Genomic DNA, 25,241 nt, shown 5'->3' with positions numbered 1-25,241 from the left:
AGCTGGTATGAATGTGCGGTCATTGTTTTCTGCCAGTGTGTCTACCAGGGGTTGAGGATCTTCCTCTTGTGAAGTGCCTGTAGGCAGCTGTTGGTGGTAACCTGTACTACTGTTGCTGTCCGTACTGTTGTCAAGAGCCTGTTTGGGCAGTTTGATACTTCTGTCTCAATGGCCGCAAAAGGAATAGGTTCCTCTGCCTCTAGCCCCTCGAAAGGGCTGTCTTTTGTACTGTAGTGTACCCAGGGATCTGGCCATGTCTGTATCTGCCTTTTATAGATTGCAAAGCCTCATCTACATGCTTCCCCATCATATGTGTAAGGAAATGCCTCCTTGGCATGGTTACCCCCCGACTTTTTGCCTTTGCTGATGCCAAGTTACGATTTGAAAGTGTGCTGAGGCCTGCTAACCAGGCCCCAGCACCAGTGTTCTTTCCCTAACCTGTACCTTTGTCTCCACAATTGGCACACCCTGGCATCCAGGTAAGTCCCTTGTAACTGGTACCAAGGGCCCTGGTGCCAGGGTAGGTCTCTAAGGGCTGCAGCATGTCTTATGCCACCCTGGGGACCCCTCACTCAGCACAGACACCCTGCTTGCCAGCTTGTGTGTGCTGGTGGGGAGAAAATGACTAAGTCGACATGGCACTCCCCTCAGGGTGCCATGCCAACCTCACACTGCCTATGGCATAGGTAAGTCACCCCTCTAACAGGCCTTACAGCCGTAAGGCAGGGTGCACTATACCACAGGTGAGGGCATAGGTGCATGAGCACTATGCCCCTACAGTGTCTAAGCAAAACCTTAGACATTGTAAGTGCAGGGTAGCCATAAGAGTATATGGTCTGGGAGTCTGTCATACATGAACTCCACAGCACCATAATAGCTACACTGAAAACTGGGAAGTTTGGTATCAAACTTCTCAGCACAATAAATCAACACTGATGCCAGTGTACATTTTATTGTGAAATACACCCAGAGGGCATCTTAGAGATTCCCCCTGAAAACATACCTGACTTCCAGTGTGGGCTGACTAGTTTCTGCCAGCCTGCCACACACCAGACATGTTGCTGGCCACATGGGGAAGAGTGCCTTTGTCACTCTGTGGCTAGTAACAAAGCCTGTACTGGGTGAAGGTGCTTCTCACCTCCCCCCGCAGGAACTGTAACACCTGGCGGTGAGCCTCAAAGGCTCACCCCCTTTGTTACAGTGCCACAGGGCATCCCAGCTAGTGGAGATGCCAGCCCCCTCCGGCCACGGCCCCACTTTTGGCGGCAAGGCCGGAGGAGATAATGAGAAAAACAAGGAGTCACTGGACAGTCAGGACAACCCCTAAGGAGTCCTGAGCTGAGGCGACTCTAACTTTTAGAAATCCTCCATCTTGCAGATGGAGGATTCCCCCAATAGGATTAGGGATGTGCCCCCCTCCCCTCAGGGAGGAGGCACAAAGAGGGTGTAGCCACCCTCAGGGCTAGTAGCCACTGGCTACAAACCTCCCAGACCTAAAAACACCACTAAATTGAGTATTTAGGGGCCCCCAGAACCAAGGAAGACAGATTCCTGCAACCTGAAGAACTGCTGACCTGAAGCCCTGCAGAGAAGACGGAGACACCAACCGCTTTGGCCCCAGCCCTACTGGCCTGTCTCCCCACTTCAAGCAAAACTGCAACAGTGACGCGTCCCCCAGGGTCCAGTGACCTCTGAAGCCTCAGAGGACTACCCTGCATCTCAAAGGACCAAGAATTCCCGAGGACAGCGGCCCTGTTCCACAAAGACTGAAACTTGCAACACAGAAACAACTTTTAAAGGACGGCACGTTTCCCGCCGGAAGCGTGAGATTTTCCACTCTGCACCAGACGCCCCTGGCTCGGCCTGCGGAGAAACAACACTACAGAGAGGACTCCCTGGCAAGCGCGAGCCCGTGAGTAGCCAGAGTTGACCCCCCCACAGCGACGCCTGCAGAGGGAATCCAGAGGCTCCACCTGACCACGACTGCCTGCTTCAAAGAACCTGACGCCTGGTAAAGACACTGCACCCGCACCCCCAGGACCTGAAGGATCTGACCTCCAGTGCAGAAGTGGCCCCCAGGTGGCCCTCTCCCTTGCCCAGGTGGTGGCTACCCCGAGGAGCCCCCCCCTTGGCTGCCTGCTTCGCTGAAGAGACACCTGGGTCTCCCATTGAAACCAATTGCAAACCTGACGCCTGTTTGCACTCTGCACCCGGCCGCCCCTGTGCCGCGGAGGGTGTACTTTTTGTGCTGACTTGTGTCCCCCCCGGTGCCCTACAAAACCCCCCTGGTCTTCCCTCCGAAGTCGCGGGTACTTACCTGCTGGCAGACTGGAACTGGGGCACCCCCTTCTCCATTGAAGCCTATGCGTTTTGGGCACCACTTTGACCTCTGCACCTGACCGGCCCTGAGCTGCTGGTGTGGTAACTTTGGGGTTGCCCTGAACCCCCAATGGTGGGCTACCTTGGACCCCAATTTGAACCCCATAGGTGGTTTACTTACCTGCAAGAACTAACAATTACTTACCTCCCCTAGGAACTGTGAAAATTGCACTGTCTAGTTTTAAAATAGCTTTTAAGCCCTTTGAGTTTTTGATGACTTGGCATAACGGTCCTGACCTTTGTTGTTCCAATGGAAGATGTTTAGATTTTTAGATACTTTCTTAGGAGGCTCTGAAGAAAGTTGTTCTTTACTTTTAGCCCTTTTAAGAGATTGAGAAACCTGTGAGGAGGCCTCATCCATCAAAAGGGCATTCCATAGCTTTTTGTTTTTGTAGCCATAAGTCTCCCTTCTCTGTCTTTAAGGGTTTTATGGTTAAAGGTACAACAAATTTTAGTCTCTCACCTTATGATCTGGATGTAGGCACTATATACATTTCTTGTGTGGGTTGTCAATATGAAGTCTTTTTCTCCCACAATTGTCACAAATCCTGAAGAGTCCTTTTTTTAGTCTGCTGGAACATCCTGCCCAATGAAATATTGATATATCCGAGAGAAATGTTCCTGTCAGGGTAGCTGTAGAGCACAGAAGTTGAGCAAAGCTCAGGGAAACTCCCTTCACCAGACATGCACTACAAAGTCTGAGAGAAACAGCCTCTGTTGGGAGTGTTCTAGAGGGTGCTGTCGCCCGACTGGTTGTAGTTCATATTGGTTTTTTGGATAAAATAACATGGATAGGCTTAAACGGTGCACGTCTATGCCACTGAGGCCTAGTGTAGTACACTTACTGCTATGTATATATAAGGTTACTGTGGGACTCCCAACTCGACAGGGATGAACCAAGCATGTGAACATATGAAAGATCAAATACTGGGTAACAAATTTATTTGTAAGCATCTGTATTTTAAACAAGAGCAATTTCCTTTTGCTTGAAAGTGACAGGCAGGGCAATTTCTCAAGGCACTGAGCAGCATAAACCCCAGGCCCAATCTGCTGCCATGTGTGGCTCGAAATTATAGGGATATGTAAATGTTTCTTCTCTCTTGCAGTCTACGAAGAGCACTGAAGTCCCCCTCTAGTCCTCGTAACACTATTGGTATTGGAAAGGGGCCTGAGAAGTACAAATTCATTGGTTCACCTCAGACCTTATTATACTGTCCAAAAACAGAATGTGAAGCTGTGGAAAATGTCAATATGGAGTTGCTGTACAAGAGGTTTTCTTTTTCTTGGCAAGTGAAAGGTGTGTGGACGGTCTTAATATAGCCATGACTTCCTGATCACTACAGGTCTTTCTAAATTGTAGTTGTCCCCTGAATTAATACTGGTTCCATTACCAAACGATTAAATAAATACATTTTTAAAAAAGTCTGAGGCGTTTGAGGATGAGTGCACGGGCTTCATCATTGAGCCTTCTTTATAATAGTGCAAACCACATTTTTAATGCTATTGAGGTTACATTGAACAATAATTTACCTAAGTTGTATACATTAAGTTTTAATTTGCTACACTGTCTTTAGCTACATTTACCTATTCATGGAATTTTACTTGGCCGCAAATAAAATCTGCTTTCACTGCTCGTCTGCGTAATAGTTTAAACTACTTATTTGTCCATGGTACTGTTTTTAAAAATGTATCTTAGAGATGATCGAAGTGCCCTACGAATCTGAAAGTGTGTGTGTGTGTGTGTGTTCGTTTTAGGGGGTAGCAACAAAAACAAGGAGACACTTTCATCTACTCAAAGTTTAAACTGACAACCCGGTGTAACTTATCACTGAAGTCCAACGTGAAACTTCAGACCGATAATTCTGCACTGTCGCCACACATCTCTATACTTGGAGGGTGGGTGGCCGTCAGAGTACAATGGATTCTGTTATGGGCTGAAGGGGTACTGATTCGAGTAGTCCTGGTGTAAGAAGTGCATTGGATGGTATGGGAATGATACAAATGCATACAAGAATTAGGTACCTACTCATTCCAAAGCTAACCAGCTTAATGGCTTGACTTACAGTTCAACAAGGATGGAATGTTACTATTATTCAAGCCTTCATATATTAAAAGGATATTTCACATTAAAGAACATTTCCAGTTATCACCCAGACACATCTCCTTGATGAGCTAAGGCAGCACAACCGGCTGCTTACTAAAAACCTGCAGGATGCTCTAGTTAACGGTTTAATATAACAGTACTCTTCACATGGTCATCCTTTAACTCATACAGGTCACAAGACAAGCCTCACTTTGGGACTTCAGAGTACAAAACGTTGGTCAAGTGTCATTGCCACAAGTCATTCTTCAATCTCTTTGTCCACTGCATGGACTCTATAACGCAATAATTGTAGCACTTTAGAGCTTAGATGTACACAATAGATGTAAGACCATGCCACCATGGAAGTTACTCTGGGTCGTTCCAGAGGCCTCTTCTAAATAGCTCAGCTCTTATCCCTCGGGATTTCCAAAGCAATAGGTCTAGGAAACACCAACTTTCATATAACTATACTTGCTAGTCTCTGAGAGAGCCACCAAGTTGTATCTGGAATCCCTCTCGAGTACAGGCAGTCAGTAGATGGGTTTTCCAATTGGGCCTTTGGACCAGGCGATGTACCAGAACTGGTTTGGCAAGGTGCCTTTCCATCTTCATTTCTACATAACCAGTGACTCCTCGGAGTGCAGCTGCACAATTCTGGACCTATGTATGTAATCATCATTGACCGAACAACCAACTGCATCTAGTCTTCACACATTAAAACGCTGCTTTCTAGTTCTGACCAAGTATGGCTTATGGGGGCAATGACACTAGGATTATGTATTCACAATTAGTTCTACTTCCGATATGGAATTCTGTATAGATTTAGTGCCGATTACTGTCCAAGAGCATTTACCTTGCCTACTACTAACCTACGTCCATAGAAGAACATGCATGTGTCTTGCTCTGCCATCAAATGGGACAAGATCCACCCAAAAATGTTTTTCCACCTCTCCAGAGTGCAGCATGATCAGATGTAGCATAGCATAAGATGCTACCACGTTGCATTTTAGATGTGCAAGGACACCAAAGTTACCAAGGCAAGTCTTTCATTATTTAGGACATCATTCTGTACACTTTCCTTATCACAGTGCAAGGTCATACCATCCTCCACAGACGTTGGCGCGCTATGCAAAGCAAATCAATAATTGGGGCACTGAGACCCTCTACTCAGAAACACACAAGTGAGTGCAATTTTAGAAGTGTGCTGTGAAACAGCAAGAAAATCTCCTGGAGTAATCTTGCAGCAGTTTTATTTCCTCACCTCATATACAAAATTGGTATAGTGTATTACTAGTTTGCAGGGCACACTCACAGCAGAATCAGTTGGTTGCTCTTCATAATGTTCAGCACCACTCTTAGTTTGTCTGAACCTTTTCCAGAGAAATAAGGTACTATGTTAATGTTTTTAGCAGTTTCTAGATATTATGTGCAGTATATGCATATACGCTTTTAGAGTCTAGGATTCCTGTAAATCAAAGCTGGGATCTTGTAAAATAGCTGTTGTGGTTGCTTCAACCTGGAGAGGGCCAACCACAAACTTGCAGATCCGTGGCTCCAAAAATCAGGCTTCTGAATACAATTTCAAAATAACTATGCGTGTCCCTTACAACTATGTGGATACGCCTAAGCCTTGGACACAATTTCTCCATCAAACGAGTTTGGCCACGCTGGATTTTAGGGTTGCTGCACAGTCTATAAAGCACCTACATTATTAATCATTTTTTTAAAAAGGAAGTAGGATAGACAGGTACGTGTGAGCATAATAGCAACTGTTATTTGACCACACACCACTCACTGCAGGCCTTCCACACAACCCACCCAAAAACTTACGCCTGGATAAACATTGTACGAACTACAACACTGGAAGCCAGTAAGATTTGGGGGAATGTGGCAGGAGCATGGGAACAGCAGGTTTTATGATAGATAGTGCCCCAGAGCAAAAGGCAGTGAATGTCACTGTATGCTGAGCAATCAGGACTGTAGTGATAAAATTCGAATTCTATAGCAGGACCGGAGGCGAGGATTATGCAGATCTTTCTTCACTTTTTATTAATTAGCAAGTTCAAAGTTAAACACAAAATGAACAAAAAAACTACAAGTTCCATGAAGCCGCCGCCATGGTAACCAGTATCCAATGAGGTTCCTCCATTAACGCCGGTATAAATATCCTCAAATGCGTCACACTTCCTCTTTTTTCACTGCTACTAACCGTCAGATAAGTGCCTTTACTGCCTCCGGTTATTTTTTCTATTGTCCTCAATAGTGTTTGAATTGCTTAGCGTTATTTGCTGTTGCTTTATACTGTTGTAGCAACGAGTGTTGCTACGGGCGTGTGCTCGGCTCGGAACAAGCGTTCTGCTCGAGCGCTTTCATTTTCCCCCTCAACACGCGTCGGGCCAGACAGAGGGCGCGCGCGGTGTTGTTTCAAGCGCGTTTGAGCGCTCGTGTGTTTTCAACACTCGGCGCTCGTTGGGCATTTTTATGTTAAGTTTAAATTTCACATTTCTTTCGACACTACTGTGTTTCTCTTAGTTTCCCTACCCCGTGACACCTACTTGGTAGGCATTACCCCCGAGTGGGAAGAATTTTTGACCAAAAGCTACTGCTTGACAGAGGGGGTAGGGAATTACCCTTTATATATTTTTTATAGGGTGTACTCTCTGTCGCACTATTGTGTTTCGTCTGAACCTCAGCATGCAATCCTCACAGGAACATGAGCCTTTTGCCAACATGTCCCCAGGTGAGGGTCCCTCTCACCGTACCCTTCCCCCTGGGGTGGACGCTTTGTTTTCGCAAGCGATTTCACACGCCTTGGCCCCTCTTAGGGATACAGTAGCTAAACTCACGGAACAGGTGTCCAAGGGTACGGGCATGTTTGGTGTGACGGGAGCGGAGGGTGATTCCTCTACCCTTTTGGTTCCCAAGAAAATACGCAAGCGCGACGCAGGGCACCTGGAGGATAGCAAATTTTTATCACACTCCAAGAGTGCGCGCGCGCATAAGCGTTTACCCTCCCGGGAGGGTCGATTGCCCGGAGTAATGGGTGACATGCTGCACCACCTATGGAACCCTGACTTGGGGTCACCTAAAGGCATCCTGGGAGGTTCAGACGAGGATTCCTCATCTTTGGATGATGACTCAGGTCGCCCTTGGCGTCCTAATGCTACCCTACCGGATCCTTCTGACCCGGGGGATTCTGACTCCGATATGTTTGAACCGGAGGGTATCTACCATCCGCGTTCCTCGGAGTGGTGTCCAGACCACAAGGTGGCTGAGTATGTCGCCAGTAAAATTAGACAACCTTTGGACAAAGAGGTGCGTGCTCGCTTACGGGCGGAATGCCCACGCCCGTCTTTATCAGATAAGGTCGCTTTTACACCTGATATAGACCCAAAAATGTGTAAATGTTTTGCTAAGTACACCAAAGATCCCAAGAAGGGAATCGATCGCTCCTGGAAGGCATGACAGGACAAACTTCTCGATGTGTTGGGACCCCTCACACAGATAATTCAATTGGCAGAACGCGCCAAGCAATCAAACACTCCCCTTCAGACAGACATTGTCGCAGGATGGGCCCAGAGAGCTGTCTGTTTACTGGGCAACGCAAACTGTGCCATTTCGGCAGAAAGGCGCAGGTCTTTATTAATAAAAATAGACCCCAAATTAGGGGAGCTTTCTAACTCGGAGGCAGGGGCTATTGCCCAATGCAATTTATTTGGTGATCCTTTTGTAAAGGAGTTGGGTAAATTTGTTGCTACTTTTTCGGCTCTCGATAAAGCCCAATTATCCATCAAAAAGATTTTCCCCAATAAGGTTTTTGGCGGGGCCGGACGAGGCAGAGGTCGCTCTTCCGGCCGTCTTTACCAGCAAGGCCCCGGTTCCTTCCGAAACAACGGTTGGCGTGATGGCAGACAGGGAACGTTCTTCCCCAACAGAGGAAGGGGGAAGGTAGATGCATGAGGAGCATCAAATGCCCCAGGAGGTCCCTCTGGTAAGGCTTATCCCTTTTTCCCCCTCGAAACTTCAGAGGGAGATTGCGGTTTTTCAAGAACAATTGGAGGCGTATTACATCCGACGCATGGGTTCTGCAGACAGTGTCAGGGTTTCAGATAGAGTTCTGGGGTACCCCGCTTCAAGGAAAACTGCCACCGCCAATAGTGTTTCGGCAGCAGACTACGAACTCAGACTTAGAAGTTCAGGATCTGCTGCACAAGGGCGCCATATCCTTCACATCCCGGAATCCCACGGGTTTCGTAAGCAACATCATCTTAGTAGAAAAGAAGGACAAGGGTTTTCGGCCTGTTATCAATCTTCGGGCATTCAACGAATGGGTTGTTTACAGGCATTTCAAAATGGAGGGTATTCATTTGCTCCGCAACCTCCTTCTACAAGGGGACTGGATGGTTCGTCTAGATCTCAAAGACGTATACCTCACCGTCCCTATTTTTCCCCCTCATTGCAGATTCCTGCAATTCATCTGGAACGATCCGGTATTCTCGTCGGCACCATGGTGTTTTACCAAACTCCACAAACCAGTGGTGGAAGCACTGAGGTTGCAAGGCATTCGACTCATCATTTACCTGGACGACATCCTTTTAATGGATCAATCCAGGTCTCAGCTTTTATCCAATATGAACACAACTATTGCTCTTTTCCAGGATCTGGGGTTCGTAATCAACCAACAGAAATCGGAACTTACTCCGACCCAATCGTTAATCTTCCTCGGTTTTCTCATAGATTCTCGTTCGGCATCCCTCAGTCTTCCGACGACGAAGGTATCCAAGATAAAGAAGGAACTGAGAAAAGTCCTTCGGCGCGACAAGATTTCGCTACGTCAATTAGCCAGAGTGGTCGGCCTGCTTTCCTCCTCAATTCAGGCCATTTTTCCAGGTCCCCTACACTACAGAGCCCTGCAGCGCCTGAAGGCCTTTCACCTTCGCCGGGGGGGTGACTTATTCCGAACTCATCTCCCTGTCTCAGGAGGCAAGGACGGAATTACATTGGTGGCTGGACCACATGGAAGCATGGAATGGCAGGGCCATTTTCGGAGCCGCCCCAGACCTGGTGATAGAGTCAGACGCCAGTCGCCACGGATGGGGGGCTCGATGCGGGGCCATCTCGTTTGGGGGACGCTGGACCACGCAGGAGCTCACCATGCATATCAATTGTCTGGAACTCCTGGCGGGATTGTTTGCGATCAAGTCTCTGACGAGAGACAAGGTCTCATGTGTAGTTCTTCTACGGATGGACAATGTATCGGCAGTACAATACATAAATCGTTTGGGGGGGGACGCGATCGAGAGCCTTAGCGGAACTAGCAAAGGATTTTTGGCATTTTTGCCTCCAACACCAAATCTCGGGCAGAGTATCTTCCGGGAGCCCAGAATTCTTGGGCGGACTGGAATTCCTGTTATCTCACGGATTCCAGCGATTGACAGCTACATCGATCGATTTTTCAGGCGATCATGGCTCGTTGGGGTCCCTGCACAGTGGACCTTTTTGCGTCCAGATGGAATGCTCATCTTCCCCTATACTTCAGTTGGCGCCCGGACCCGGGAGCTGCGGCAGTAGATGCGTTTCTCCAGCACTGGGGGACGCTTCAAGGTTATGCTTTCCCACCGTTCCTTCTTATCCCGCGGGTCGCAGCACAGGTTCGCCGTCAGGAGGCGACAGTGATTCTAATAACCCCCTGGTGGAGATCTCAGGCGTGGTTCCCGACTCTGCTGGAACTCTCTTGCGAATGTCCTCTTCGTCTCCCGGTCTTTCCCTCGATTCTCTGGGACCCGGTGGGGGTTTTATCACCCCCTGGTCCTTCAGGGTCATCTTTCTCTCATTGCTTGGAAGATTTCAGGCATCGTTGGCAAGACGGCAGACTTCCGCAGGAAGCTAAAAAGTTCATTGCCCAGGCCTGGGCCCCTGGGACATGCAAGCGATATAGATCAGCATGGAATAGATGGTCTCGTTGGTGCGTGGGCAAACACTGCGAGATCCCATGGGGGCCAGTATTACAGACATCATAAATTTCCTTGCAGAATTAGCGGAATCCGGTCTCGCTTATTGTACAATTAATTATTTTCGTTCAGCTATCTCCGCGGGTCACCCCCCTCTGAACAACCACCCGATCGGCGAACATCCCTGGATATGTAAACTCCTCAAGGGTATTAGACTCTCCAGACCTCCACAGCCCAGATACGCAGAACTCTGGGATGTAAACATAGTCCTTAATCTTTTAACCTCTTGGCAGGATAATCAGTATTTGTCGAGAAAGGAGTTGTCAGCCAAATTAGCCATGCTTTTGTGCCTCATTTCATGTAAACGGGTGTCAGATATCAGGGCACTGGATGTATCAGCTCGAGTCTTTACTCCTGAAGGAGTCACGTTTACTATTTCAAGGAGAACGAAGAATAATACCAGGTCAGTATCCTATCCAGCTTTTCGTGATTCCCCAAAATTATGCGTCGTTAGATGTCTCAAGGTCTATGAGGAAGTGACCGTGAATCATAGACCTCCAGGTGAAAGTCAATTGTTGATTTCCATAAAGAGACCGTTTAAGGCGGTTTCGTCTCCTTCCATTGCCAGATGGGTCAGATGGCTTCTGTCCGAAGCAGGTATCAATATTCAGGTTTTTGGCGCCCATTCTACTCGGGAGCCATGGCCTCAAAAGCCATACAGGTGGAGGGTAGATTAGAGGATATCATGCATGCGGCTGATTGGTCTTCTGAATCTACTTTTAAAAAATGTTACTTTAAACCAATTCATGAAGCAGCCTCACTGGTGGTGGGTAAGCTTTGAACTTGCATAATCCTCGCCTCCGGTCCTGCTATAGAATGCGAAATTTCCTAGCTATCGTGAAGGAAAGTTTCAATTCTATTAAGGACACGGAGGCGAGGATTATCCCACCCACATACTGCTCACGATTTTCTTCCCACCCGAACACTTGTATCTTCGTATTGAGGTGGTATATGAAAATAAGTTACTTACCTGTAACTGTAGTTCTCCAGTATTGGAATCTTTCATAGATTCACATGCTTGAATCATTCCCCGTCGTCGAGATGGGAGTCCCGGTATAATTTTCATAAGTAATGTTAAAACATATTGAAGAGAAAAAGGCCCTAGGCCTCTTCAATTTGATAGTCTATCAGAGTCATTTTGTGAAAAAGGACCAAACTTGATCCTCCACCAATCAGGCGACAGCACCCTTCAGAACCTCCTGAGAGAAGCTCTAGCACCTCAGATTTTCCACGCACAAGTGCGTATATTACAATGAGTATATGTACTACTAGAAAGAAAGAGGTGAAGTGAGCTTCTCCGGGGAGGTGGGTGGGTCGCATGTGAATCTATGAAAGATTACAATACTGGAGAACTACAGTTACAGGTAAGTAACTTATTTTCTTACTCCAGTATTGGAACTTTCATAGATTCACATGCTTGAATCAGAGTAGAAAGCAATAACTATGCACATTGTAAAATGACTACCCCTTTAATAAACAGGTTATCTTAGACCACAAAACCTTATCATGTATAAATTGATGAAGTATATGAGTGTACTGACATATGTATCTATCTATATATATATATATATATATATACACACACACACACACACCTATCTATACACACGTATATATACATAAATATAAGTATCTTTTTATCTCTAATAGAAATAGGGATATTCCTGTGAAGATACATGATTAAATTTAAATAACAAACCAGAATTAAAACATAAAACAGTAATGTAACCTGATCAATATCTGATAACCCGCTTACATATGGGATTATGATAGTGTTCTATTATCTTTAGATACATTTCTTTTTTTTTTTTTTTTTTCAATGTGCATACCTTTTCTAGGATGGAGGGATGTAGGAGAAATGGCTCACCTTCACCTGAAGAGATTCCTGAGAACCGCTTGGCCCACTGCTACCTCTCCGTGCGAGAGGGACTCCAAGCAATAGTGCTTAGTAAAGGTATGACAGCTCTTCCATGTTGCTGCCCTACATATGTCTTGTAGTGGCACTCCGGCAAACAGTGCCGCTGACGATTAGACTTTTCTCGTCGAGTGAGCATGCACAGATGACTGCAAAGGTTTGCCCGCTGTCTGATGGCAGAAGCGAATTGCAGAGGCGATCCATCTTGAAATACTCTGTTTGGATAGCGGGTACCCCTTCCTAGGGGCACTGTATGCCACAAATAGCTGATTAGAGCGCCGAAAAGCTTTTGTCCTGTCCAAATAAAATTGAACGCATCTTTTCACGTCTAGAGAGTGTAATGCTCTCTCCGCTGGAGTAGATGGATGAGGGAAAAAAGACTTGAAGACCAAAGGTTCGTTAATGTGAAAGTCTGACGGAACCTATGGAATAAAATGCGGGTTAGTGCGCATTAGTAGTCTATCTTGTTTAAACTGTAGGAATGGCTCTTGGATGGAGAGCGCTTGTACCTCACTGACCCGCCTAGCTGATGTAAGAGCTATCAATAAGGCAACCTTCCACGATAAATGTTTGAGGGAAGCACGGTGGATCGGTTCAAAAGGATGTTTCATCAGTTGTGCCAAAACAATGTTCAGGTTCCACGAAAGAGGTGGAGGTCTGAAAGGAGGGTAAACCCTGAACAGCCCTTTTAGAAATCTCTTAATCAGCCGAGAAGAGCGAGGGTGTGTCATCTGAACGTCTGTATGCCGCTATGGCTGCTACATGAACTTTAATGGACGAGTGTGCTAGGCCAGATCGAGCTAACTCTAAGAGATACAGCAAAATCTCTTCTGGTGGTGAAAGAAAAGGGTCGATTTGACGCTGATGACACCAGGCACAGAATCTCTTCCATTTACACCGATACGCCTTGTTAGTGCTATCCGCTCTGGCCTGTGACAAGATATCTCTGCAGTCCTGCGGGATATTCAAATGCTCAAATTCTCTGTGGTGAGGAGCCATGCCGCTAACCGCATTGACTGCGGATCGGGGTGTCGAACTTGGCCGTTGTTCATTGTTAGTAAATGAGGTAACGGCTCCAGTGGAATATGAGGTTTGACTGACAGAATGAGGAGCTCTGTGAACCAATGTTGGCGCTGCCAGTACGGGCTATCAGTATGAGAGTGCACGGTTCTGTTTTCATCTTCGTGAGGACCCTTGGGATCAACGGAATGGGAGGAAAAGCGTAAGCAAAGATGTCTGACCAGACTATCGAAAACGCATTCCTCCAAGATCCCTTTTGGTGATGCCAACTTGCGAAGAACTGGCATTTGGCGTTGTCCTTCTTCGCAAACAGATCCACTGTTGGTGTTCCCCACTGGGAAAAAATCTGGGTGAGTACCGTCTGGTCTAGTTCCCACTCGTGGCAGTCCGATTTCTGCCTGCTGAGTGCATCTGCTGCCTTGTTGTTTATTCCCGGCAAGTGCACCGCCGATAGTGTGACGCCTTGCTGCGAGGCCCAGTTCCAGATCGCTTGGGCTTCCCTGGAGAGGGTTAGAGATCTTGTACCTCCTTGTTTGTTGAGATAGTGCATTGTAGTGGTGTTGTCCGTTCTTATCACCACTTGCGATCCATGGATTCTTGGGAGAAACGCTTGTAAGGCAAGATGCACTGCCCTGAGTTCTAGCCAATTGATATGCCTTGATGCCAGATGAGTTGGCCATTTGCCACTTATCTTCAAGTCCTGTAATACTGCGCCCCAGCCTTCCAGTGAGGCATCTGTTGTTATGGTCCACGGGGCTGGCTGTTGAAGAAACGAGAGACCGATTGAGAGATGATGCTTTTGAGACCACCACGTGAGAGTTTTGATCATTATCGGAGTAATTTGTATCTGGTCTTTGAAAGTTCCTGATACTTGAAGCCATTGACGGTTTAGCTGCTCCTGCAAGGGGCGCATCTTTAGCCGACACAGAGGGATCAGAGGTATGCATGAAGACATCATGCCCAATAGTGATTTGAAGAGACGGACTGTAACCTTTCGTCTTTTGTGTATGAAACTCCCTAGGGTTAGTAATCTTTGTTGTCTCTCTAACGTGGGACATGCGATGCCGGATTCCGTGTTCAGTTTTGCTCCCAGAAAAGTAATACTGCGGCCTGGTAGAGGGTTGGACTTCTCCCAGTTGATCGTTAATCTGAGATTGGTCAGCAAGGAAACGCACTTTCTTGTTGACTTGTGTGCTCCTGTGTAAGTCTTTGCCTTTATTAACCAGTCGTCTAAGTATGGAAAGACCTGGTGCTTTCTTCTCCTGAGAAAGGCTGCCACTGGTGCTAGGCATTTGGTAAATATTCTTGGGGCTGATTTGAGCCCGAAGGGAAGGACGCGATATTGATAATGACTCCCGGCTACGGTAAATCTCAAATACTTTCTGTGGGCAGGGTGGATTGGTATGTGGAAGTATGCGTCCTTGAGGTCTAGCGATGACATAAAATCTCTTTGATTGAGACGCAGAAGGACGTCTTGCAGGCTGATCATTCGAAACGATTGCTTCTTTAGGTATACATTTAGTTGCCTTAAATCGAGGATCGGTTTCCAATCCTTCCGCTTTTTTCGAATTATGAAGAACCTGGAATAAAATCCTGTTCCTCGTTGATCCCGAGGCACCTTCTCTATAGCTCCCTTGAGAAGGAGCTTGTAGATCTCTTCTTTGAGTTGTTGAGGGTATCTTGAAGGAGTCCTGCGGGGAGGGTTGGAGGGAGGTTTCTGGACAAATTCTAAAGTATGGCCCCGTTCCACTAATTGTAGGACCCACTTGTCTGACGTAATGGTTTGCCATTGACTGAGAAATAAGGAAATTCTTCCGCCCAGGGTGACAGGAGGAACACTGGGCGTAGCCGGCGCCTCTAAAACATCAGGTTCTACGAGCTGAATCCTTAGCAGGGCGGGTTGAGCGTCCACGGCCTGCCGGTCTATTATAGGCTGATTGAGTCGGTTGTCTTTGGGAATAGTATGGCCGAAATTGTTGTGAAGATGATGGATAGGAAGAATATCTCTGTTGTTGATATCCCCCTCTGTAAGAGGGCTGGCCGCGCCCCCTAGGACGAAAGGACGATTTCCGATATTGCAGGGTCCCTAGTGAACCTTGCAGTGTCCGTGTCCGTTTTAATTGACTGTAGGGCTTCGTCCACATGTTTCCCAAATAACGCTTGGCCATCAAAGGGTAAGTCTAAGATCTTATTCTGGACTTCTGGACGAAATGAGGTGGCTTTGAGCCAGCCCTGTCTTCTTAATACAGCAGCACCTGCAAGCTGTCTGAAAGCAGTGGTCGCTATATCCATTGCGCAGTCTATAAGCTCTGCAGACGCGCGTTGACCCTCTTGCACAGTCTTATTTGCCTCGGATTTTACGTCTTCCGGCAGTTGATCAATGAAAGGTGCAATATCCGCCCAAAGCGATCTGTCGTATCGAGACAAAATAGCTAAGGAGTTGGCAGCTCTAAGCACTAGGCTGGCCATAGAAGAAAATTTTTCCTTTGTTATCTAGCCTTCTACCCTCCTTATCTGGGGGCGCGGAAATCGGAGCAGAAGGATTCTTTGATCTTCTTTGAGCCGCTTGAGCTACTACCGAATCTGGAGGAGGATGGCCTGTCAAGCATGTTGGGGCATCATCAGGAGCTTTGTATTTCTTATCCAGACGTGGTAAAACTGCTCTGACTGTTGCTGGAGTAGTCATGACTTTAAGGCCTTCTTCCCACAAGTAGTTCACCATCGGGATGGAGCGCACAGACTTCTGGAAGGGCTCTTTAAAATCATAAAGGAAACAATCTGTTTGCTTCGTAGGCAGCGGTAATGCAAAACGCTTGGCTGCCCTCTCTAAGAGATTGTGAAAACCTCCAATGTCTTCAGGTGGGGACTCCACCTTCGAATGAGAAGGAGAAGATGGAGCAGGAATACTCGTCCCACTCTGAGTGAGTATCTATGAGCTCTCCTTCTTCTTGATCTCCTTCTGAAATGTCAGTGTCTTGGGGAATTGTCATGTCGGGGGTGGCCACATCTGTGAGATGCAAAGACGTTGGTCTTTGATGTGGAGTAGAAGGGCCAGAAATGGGCGATGGATGAGGCTGTTCTCCTTGTGGAGGAAACCTTCTGTTATAATCCACCAACATGGCTCTAAGGCCAGTAAGCAGGTCGGAAGGGATATACGTTCCCTGTTGATACTGCTGATGCTCCAAGGAAGCCTGGGGATCATAAGCTTCCTCATATTCCTCCTCTTCCTGATATTTTACATTCAATTCAGGGGGGCTGTGGGCTGTACCAAAAGGCCCATCTTCATCCGAATCTTCATCTGCCTCCAAAAGATGTACTGGTACCCGGGAGGATACCTTACTAGGTGAAGTGTGGGTTGGAGTTAATTTCTCTGTCCTTTTTTGATATTTTTCCCTCGTCGACGGTGTCGAAGATCTCGTCGCCGACGTGTAAACTGACTTTGTCGTAGACGGTGCCGTCGACGTTGGACGCACTGTTATTTTAATAGCCGCAAGCTTCGCTGACGAGTCTACCGTCGACGAAGTCGTCGTCGACGGTAAAGCTGACACTGACATCAGCGCCGTCGACGATGACGAGGTGTAGACGGTAGTCGACGCTGAAGTCGTCATTGTAGTTCTCTTCGACGGTGGTGTAGTCAGACGATGTCGCCGACGGAGCCGTGGACGATGAAACACCTAAAGTAGTTGGAGTCGTCGGAAATGCGCCCACCGACTGCCGTCGACGGGGAATCCGTCGACGAGGCCTTTTTTCCAGTCACAGAAGATGGCTTTTTGAAAGGCACAGATGGTGGAACAGATTAAGATTTCCTGTGCCTCTCAGAACTGGAAGAATGTCTTTTCCCCTCCTTACTTGAGAGTTTAGTTGGGGAAGAAGATGGGCTGCGACCCTTAAAAGACCCTGAGGCAGTCTTTTTGAGGGCTTTCCTTGAGGTTTGTGAGGGAGATCTAGAGCGTGATCTTGCCCTTTTGGTTGATCTCTTGGATGTTGATGATTCCTCACTCTCAGAATCGGAAACTGGATCCTTCCTATGTTTCAGTTTCTGCTGCCATATTAATAATCTGCCTTCTCTATCCTTTAAGGTCTTAGAAGAAAAAGTACGGCAAATCTTACAGTCCTTGGCTGAATGATCTGGATAGAGGCAGTAAATGCAATCCTGGTGAGGATCTTCAGAATGAAGTCTTTTCTTCCCACAAGTCTTGCAGTCTCTAAAGAGACTTTTCTTTTCCTTGTCAGACATAGTTGAAAAATAGCTGACAAATCCAAATAAATGAGTTTCTCCGAGAGAAAAAGAGCTGAATAAAGGTGTGAAAACAGAGCAGAGCTCTGAAGAGACTCCCCAGCACGACGTGTGGTAGAAAATCTGAGGTGCTAGAGCTTCTCTCAGGAGGTTCTGAAGGGTGCTGTCGCCTGATTGGTGGAGGATCAAGTTTGGTCCTTTTTCACAAAATGACTCTGACAGACTATCAAATTGAAGAGGCCTAGGGCCTTTTTCTCTTCAATATGTTTTAACATTACTTATGAAAATTATACCGGGACTCCCATCTCGACGACGGGGAATGATTCAAGCATGTGAATCTATGAAAGTTCCAATACTGGAGTAATTGCATCTATCCCTTTATTTATTTATTATCTTTGCTTATATGTCTAGTTTTCTTTAAGCGGAGTTGCTAGTTATTATGCTTGTATTTATGATTCAAGTTTTTAAGATGCGTATATTCCATTCTTTATTGACATTGGAATGCGACATTGACTTATCGGTTTGGGCCCTAATTACACCATCTTTTTGTAGGTTCCGAAACTACAACCAATTGACTCTACCAGAATTTCCGCAAACGCGCTTGAAACAACACCCCGCGCACCCTCTGTCTGGCCCGACGCGTGTTGAGGGAAAAATGAAAGCGCTCGAGCAGAACGCTTGTTCCGAGCCGAGCACACGCCCGTAGCAACACTCGTTGCTACAACAGTATAAAGCAACAGCAAATAACGCTAAGCAATTCAAACACTATTGAGGACAATAGAAAAAATAACCGGAGGCAGTAAAGGCACTTATCTGACGGTTAGTAGCAGTGAAAAAAGAGGAAGTGTGACGCATTTGAGGATATTTATACCGGCGTTAATGGAGGAACCTCATTGGATACTGGTTACCATGGCGGCGGCTTCATGGAACTTGTAGTTTTTTTTGTTCATTTTGTGTTTAACTTTGAACTTGCTAATTAATAAAAAGTGAAGAAAGATCTGCATAATCCTCGCCTCCGTGTCCTTAATAGAATTGAAACTTTCCTTCACGATAGCTAGGAAATTTGGCATTTAACGGTAGTAAAACTGACGTTTTGATCCCTTCGGACAGATACGTGTCAGGTATAAAGTATTCTGACCATTCTCATTAAGCCAAGAACCTAGCCCAACTCAAAATGTAAAAAAAAAAAAGCTGGGAGTAAGTGGATGCAGGGAACAGCAAGTGAATAAAGTGGTGAAATAGATTTTTAATTAAGGGTGCTGATGTATATTTATTTACAAAGGAACAATTCACATTATGAATGCATGTGTTTTAGAAAGACTAGACTACTGTAATGCACTGTACCTCGAACATTAAAAAACTGATACGATTTTAAATGATACAGAATGTGACGTCAAAGTTGATTTTTAATAATAGAAATCATTACTTCTTTGCCACAGTGTTATCCAAACTACACTGGTTGCCCGGTGATCAAGGAATACAATTCTGAGAAAGTAGTGGATCAGTCACAATGTGACCTGCTAAGATATTTACATTTTGTAAACCAAATCACAGTCTTCGATCAGAAAGTGCAAGGTTGTTGAATGTCAGAAGGTTTCGTTGAGGAGCGGTCAGAACCTTTTCAGTGCGAGTGGGCAAAATGTAGAATGGCATGCCCAAAGTACTGTGGGAGGAATCATTTTGTCTCCACCCAGTCTCATTACAAACAATGGAAGCTGCATGTGATCAGAAAGGAGTGTCAAATCAGTTGTTTTGACCAACCAGCACCAAGATAGCTACATGCGGAAGTGTGTACTTAATAAACAGTGAGAAATTAAAAGCATCAAATACAACCAGGCTTCAAATCTCTTAGAGACCACCGACGAGTTGCAGAGGTGCGTGCATCCGCCGGTCTGTCAAGGCAGGAATCCAGAAGTCCATTTGAAGGTAAGACTCATATTCAAGACCGCAATAACTTCTACAGTGATTAACTTTTAATGACCAAGTTTAAGAATAAGCAACACATCACCTCTGCCATGACATTGTAGTGCCTCGCTTTAAAAATCCGTGTGGGGACAAAGTATATCTATTCGCTACACAGAAACCTCCAAAGACAAGCTTTTAAAACAGAGGTGGTTCTCAGTGCGAGAACTGTGCGTTATCAATTTTCTTTTCCAGTCTACTTTTGCTGCGGCGACGTAATGAACATTTAAAAAACCACCACCGGATCATCGAACCGTGGAGGGTCCTGCTGGCTGGCTGCCCTTAAGTAATCGCATTGATTACATATACTTGAGTAACTGCCACGACAAAACAGGTAAATAAGTGCCTTGTAACCATAGATTAATCTATTTGGACTAATTAGCGCGCGTTTGTCAAATATTTCAGACATTCAAAACTGAAAAGAATTCCAGTCAATACTAAGCAGCAATAATCTCAGCATGAAGATGTATCTTGGTTGATATCCTTAATTGATATCCTTAATAACTGCAGCTGTGTTCAGACTACGCAGCACTTTCATTCCAACAGCTGACAGGAAGTGAAGCCCCAAGGGAGGGCCCCATCCGGCTGCCCCGTTACTTGGACTGCAGCTAACCCCAGAGCCCGGGCAATTACTGGGCAGGCAGTAAGAAGCACAGGCTTGCTCCCTGCCACGATACCAACACCCACTAAACAGGATACATGATTCCATACATCAGCAGTGGCTTGAATAGTCAGTGATGTTACTTCAAGGCCACTCAATCCATCATACCGCTCTTGGTAGCATTAGGATAGATTAATTGGTCCACAAGACCACCATGCAACACAAGGAGGACACTCCCCCGTCATCGACTGTATCTGCAGCCTTTACCAATTCAAAGTAGCAAAGACAAACATGTCCCTATAACACGGACCTGCAGCAACAAATCCCAGGGCGGCATGGCTGTTGCAATCCGCAATGCAATAACAATTTTCTGCGCTGAAAAGCTTGGAGCTCCAAGTCTACAAAAGTGACAGTAGTAAGCAGCATTCGGAGAAGATGCAGATACGTAAGCATTCATAAAGCACCGATTTCCGAGCAGGAACTAGCATCAATTACAAAAGCTGGGGCAACATAAAAGACCAACATTTAAAGTTTCACCCACGCCGTGGAGCCCCCAGAACAGTACACAGCAAGCAAGATAAAAGTAACGAAATAAGGTTTTATTCCGTTAGAAAAACGAGGGAACATGTACCAAAAAAGTCATAAGTGTCAACATAAAATAAAATTAAAGTCTTGGCCGGTATGCCGTAGAACCATCGTTGGACCGCTCCTTCGGGATGTGGTGAAGTTCTGTGTTGGGTAAAGGAGCATTGTCTGCGAAAACAAAAGCAACCGGATTAAAAGGCGGTAGATGTGGCAAAGCTAGTTTTCCAAAGCTGAAATGCCTAAGTTGCATACACAGCAAGGTGGGAAAGACAGAGCTTTCAGCATTTCGCGATTTGCTACACAGGTGAAGCAAAAAAAAATGAGCTATGAAGCGTGATGCCCTCAACATAAAACACGGAGGCCTCCAAAAATACAAAATAAAAGTCTCACGTGCTCAAAGATAATTATTTATATAATGTCAGGATAGCTACTTCCTGCTTATTTCGGAGTTTACCAGGAGCTGGAGTCACCAGTCAGGCAGAGGCCCATAGACTGATTCGGGCTCAGAATTTCAGCACAATTATGAGGCTGGCTACCAAATTGAGCACTCATGTTTTTTTTAGTACAGAGCTTTGATTTAAAGAAGAAGAAAAAAAAAGTACACACCATGCAGGAGCTAATTTTACATAGGCCTATTCCTCTACTTCAATTTTAAGAAGGCAGAATACACAAGCGCGCCAAGGCATACTCATTCCCATAGCTAGGTAGCTGCGAGTCCCCCTGTTATGGGAGCGCTCCTCTGCGCTGTGGTCCGATAGGTGACCTCCAAGGGCCCTGGCGATTGACAAGGATGCTTGAAAACATGGAAGCCTGGCTGCCGAGTGAGGGTTGGGTTAAAAAACAAAACAAAAATAACAGCACCTCTTCAGCCTCGAACAGATGAATGAGTAGACACCACACCATCTGCAAGAAGCATAGTTTGAGTTACAGGCTAAAGAAGCAGCAGCTGATGACGTTCACTCGTGTGCCTTCACAAATGGTGCGTTGTGGACTGGGTTGGGAATCACTGGGGATGCTGGTGTGTGGCATGGACAAATCCAAAAGAACAAACTGGAGTGGCTCCAAAAGTACCTCCATGTGACAAACCACTGCAATTAAACTTAGTTCTGCTCATGGCCTTCCAGTCTGGCATATTGTGGAGTACTTTATTGCTGGTGCGCTTGTATCTAAGTGACATTTTGCAGAGGAAATAACTTGCTGCATTTCCATTTCGTCACACCAAAACTGCGACACAAACCACTCTATCCAAGGATGATGTCTTTCAGTGATAGCTACATAGCATGTTAAGGCTGACAGACTAGTCTCATTTTGCAGAAGCTGCAATGGGGAAATTCCCAGCATGGTTAATAGTGGTGTCCAGAGTACCAGACTGTATATTAACTTGTATACCGATTTAGGGACCCCGATTTAGATCTTGGCGGAGGGGAATACTCCCGTCACAAACGTGACTGATATCCTTCCCGCCGTATTACGACCACAATGTCCTAAGGATATCTTCATATGGGGGACAGGATACCAGTCATGTTTCCGACTGAGTATTCCACCTGCCAAGATCTAAACCAGGCCCTTATTCTGGCCTTGGTGTCACATCAATCTATCGTGAAGGTTAGGCCCGCTCTTGGCAAAAAGTCCAGAACCTGGAAGGGCTCACCTTCGTGCCTTCAGAGTGGTAATGAACTACAGTCCATCAAGCCCGAGGTGCGTCACATAAAGTAGTGATGTTTGGGTACTTTGTACCGAGACTCTTTAGTGTTGCTGAACCCTTTTTTGTGTCAAGGGTATGCCTCGTCAAAGTTCTGCTGTTATGTGAAACAGTACCTTGAGATTATGATCTGTGGGCATGCATGTGCCACGTGTGGCACACGCATGGTAAGACTATGTTGTGGTTGTAAGTACTGCGACCTGTGGGATCCATTTTGGACGTCCTAGTCCAACATGGGACAATAGGTGGATAAGGACAGCTTCCCTCCAAAAATTACATTTGACAAGGAACTACCCAAAACCAATTTTCTGAAGATTTGGACAGCCAATGCACATCAGCCATATGGAAAATGTGTTTGAAAGAACGACCCCTCAGTTCCAGTTCAGGTTACAAAGGAAGGGTCTTCTCTGGGTGACCAGGGTTTGTGTTTGCATGACAATTGGTCGCCTACCTAGCATCTAGCTATATTCACGCTTCAACTGGGAACTCTGACTTGCTGTTCCACAGTATTTTGGGTTGAAAGATGACAGATTGACGTCCTGCAAGACCGCAGGAGGCATCCTGCCCTCATATCTTCCTGCACGCAAGGCTTTCTTTCCTTTGTGGTCACTAACTGGCAACACCAGGATTTGGTGTCCCACAGCAGCCACAATACACAGGCCTAAGGCAGAACAATCTCAGAGAAAACACGATCATTGTCCTTAGTCTACTGTCGTGTTTGGCTTGTTCAATGCTCTAGAATGTTACCCCAACCGTAAGTACGGCAGACAGACACTCACCGATACTTTTAAAACATACCCATGTCAAAGTGAATATCTTTCTGGAATAATTTCAATTAGTTTATTGCCGAATATGGATGGGCATGAGAAAATTAAAGTGGTGCAATAATACCACAAAAATCAACTGTGGCACAAAATTTCCATTTGTGTTGCAAAACTTGCTATCGATATCACAATATCCTGTGGGGTTTGGGAAGCAGCAGAGGGGCAAAGAAAAGGAATAGGCAACAGTAATGCCTTAGTAAAAATCCTATATCTTATTATACTACACAATCTGTATTAAAAAACGGCACGTCATTGCCTACTGGGACTGCTTCAGAAAAAGAGTGGTAAAAATGATATATTGTTTTGCACAATAGGGAATAATTCTAGCCAGGTGCAGAATTGCTGTACACTGGGGTAGTCCAGCGCCGAGAGGCTGTTGATAGATGGGAGATAGGGTGCGGAGGTAGTCGCTTCCTCTCCTCCCCCTAGCCTTGGTTGTTGGGGACGCTGCAAACTCTCCCTTATTTTTCTTTTGCTCCCCTCGAGGAGGATAGGATCGGGCTGTGCACTAGTGATTCCCTGGTCTGTGGAGTTACCAATTTGTTATCGGAGGTAAGCTTATCAGATGGATACAAAAGGATTACAAATATAGTATGATTGCATTTGTAAGGTGATTTTGAGATATGGACACTTAAAAAAAATAAGCATGGGAATACGAAATGAGAGCAGAATGCATTTTATCATGTGGTATATTTTAGGCAGAGTACCTCGATTTAACATAAAGGTGTCAAAATCAGAAGGTGCTTGGTTCAATTAACTTTATGCGGCAGCACCGTCTATTTCCTCGGTAACAAAGCAAATAGTATACTTGACCTTCAGAATTTTTGCTCAGCAAGAAAACCTGCAGAAGGGAAGTTTCAGGCGATCAGAGAAAGGACCGGGGAGGAGGAGGAGGGGGGGGGGGGGGGGGGGGGCGGTGGGCGGGGGGGGGGGGGGGGGTGGGAGGCCGGGATTTGAGTAAGCATTGCCTTATTTGTAAAGCTCAACAATGTGGGGGTATTCGAGGCTTGCTTTAATTTACAAGATTTTAAGAAAGTCTGGAACATCTTAAGATAGTAATTTTGGGGCAAAAAGCAGCTGAAGTACCCAATAGAGCTCGTTCAAGCCCACTATGACAAGATCTTGATAAAAGATGCCCTTAGCATACGTAGCAGGTAAAGTAATGCTGCCCTAAAGAAGGAACCTGTGATTATTCAGAAAAATTATGACAAAGGATATTAAGCAGATACGAAATCAATATTTCTTTGGCTTATTTTAATTATCCCCAACAAAGAAAATGCTCAAACATTTTCTTGGATACCACATGTAATAAGGTTTTAGTCTTCAGAAGGAATACCTACAAGGGAAAACTGTAATAAGAGGCAAGCAAGTTCTTACTCTGCTTTATCAGGATAGGAGCCTTTCCAAAACGGCATCAAGTTGCCGGATTCCCAAAAATATTTCACGCTCCCGCCCATAACTTGTTAATTCAACAAATATAAAATACCTTGGGAATATTTTTCGGTTTGGCTAAGCATACTGAAATAATTAAAGAGCAAAAGTTAAGCCATTGGTAAGCTAAGGTCGAACTGAACAGCAGATATTCTAACAACGGCTGGAAAAGCCAACATGCATTTCCAATGGAAATATCGATTTAATGACTGCCTCTTAACCACTTTGATGCACGTGTCTAAAAAATGATTTTTTTTTTTACTATAAGTGACAAGTTATAACAAGCGCGCACTTACAATAGCTTTTTCTGTGTCCTTAGACAAGCATATAGTCTTCACAAAGAGCAAAACCTACAATATAACAAAGTGCTTCCTACAATTTCAACAAAGGGAAAAAATCCATGTTTCGCTATTTCAAAAACTTCTGACGCCCTTGAGCCGCATTTCCATATAACCTAAGTTTATGCTCAGCGTTCACTATTAATTCATTTG

General features: G+C 45.7%; 1 protein-coding gene across 2 annotated transcripts in view; it reads right to left on the bottom strand.

Moving 5' to 3' along the window:
* ILF2 (interleukin enhancer binding factor 2) overlaps positions 1–25,241 on the bottom strand; it is a 92,042-nt gene that overhangs the window by 42,590 nt on the left and 24,211 nt on the right. Inside the window, exon 15 of one of the 2 annotated variants that reach the window (XM_069218105.1) lies at positions 20,787–20,961. The exons of the other annotated variant lie outside the window; for it this stretch is intronic. The gene's annotated coding sequence lies outside the window, so the exon portion shown is untranslated. Of the gene's footprint in view, positions 1–20,786; positions 20,962–25,241 lie in introns of those variants that run through there. 2 annotated transcript variants of the gene reach the window in all.

This window comes from Pleurodeles waltl, chromosome 12 (genome assembly GCF_031143425.1).
Source record: "Pleurodeles waltl isolate 20211129_DDA chromosome 12, aPleWal1.hap1.20221129, whole genome shotgun sequence".
Classification (NCBI taxonomy): Eukaryota; Metazoa; Chordata; class Amphibia; order Caudata; family Salamandridae; genus Pleurodeles; species Pleurodeles waltl.
Note: the sequence above shows the minus strand (reverse complement) of the source record. Positions and strands in the feature narration are given on the sequence as shown.